The 938-nt window shown below is 38.7% G+C and overlaps 1 pseudogene; it reads right to left on the minus strand.

Moving 5' to 3' along the window:
• Window positions 1-539: 539 nt before the first annotated feature.
• On the minus strand, window positions 540-630 carry LOC132532952 (small nucleolar RNA U3; annotated as a pseudogene).
• Between the last annotated feature and the right edge of the window lie 308 nt (window positions 631-938).

Below are 938 nucleotides of genomic sequence, written 5' to 3' on the forward strand. Positions count from 1 at the left end.
ACCCATTCCATTGATCTATCTTCTTTCTACCTTGAGACCCACCCTGCCTGCAGGGTAACATTAATCCCACTGGTTAAAACCCCCGAAACAGTTGCTAAGGAAGCTTCTACCTTCCCAGCGTGCTTTTGCCTTTCTCCACCCCCTTTGCTAGCCATTTCCATTTCTGACTTGACACTTCCAGTTCTATCCTATAAAAGCATTGATTCTCTGATCAATAGATCCTTTTGCATTACCTCACACCACGTGTTTGGTTCCTGAGTCATCTATCTCCCGCGTCGCTGACTGAGTAGCAGCCCAGGCTGAGTCTGGTAGAGTTATTTCCAACCCAGAGAGTACGCACCCAGGGAAGAGACACCCCCATGCAAGCCCAGCAATATACCTGTGTCATTATGGGAAAGAATCACACTTTCACAGCAAGTGTCACTCTTCTTTATGAATACACTTTTCTGACCCCTTATTGATTTTCTTACAACTTAAATCAAGAATTAAATGTATTGTGCATATGACTAGAAATCCTCTACAGAATGTCCTGTGCTTTATCCACTATGCCATCTCCTGGACCACCATTTTTTTTTCCAAATAAGTTTTCTAGTAAAGAACTATAGAAATGATCCCTAAAAGTATAGTCTTCCAAATAAGTTTTCAAGGGTTTGATGATTTCTGCTGAGGTGGCTATCCAATTTGCTCTACTTTTGATCTGATGAAGATAAATAAATAATATTTTTTAAAAAGTACTGAAGTCATTTTTTTCTAATCTATATGTCTTATGTTAATCAAAAATAGTATGTTTCTCTTTTTCCCAACCTCCAAGAGGTTCTCTATGTATCTCAATTTAATAGTGCTTATTCAGTGTTTGCTAAGTGAAAGGAAACTGCACAGTGGGGCAAATATTTGTTGATTATTCTGCCCAAACCTGTCATATTCATGTTTTTATATGG

This window comes from Erinaceus europaeus, chromosome 14, assembly GCF_950295315.1.
Source record: "Erinaceus europaeus chromosome 14, mEriEur2.1, whole genome shotgun sequence".
Taxonomy (NCBI): domain Eukaryota; kingdom Metazoa; phylum Chordata; class Mammalia; order Eulipotyphla; family Erinaceidae; genus Erinaceus; species Erinaceus europaeus.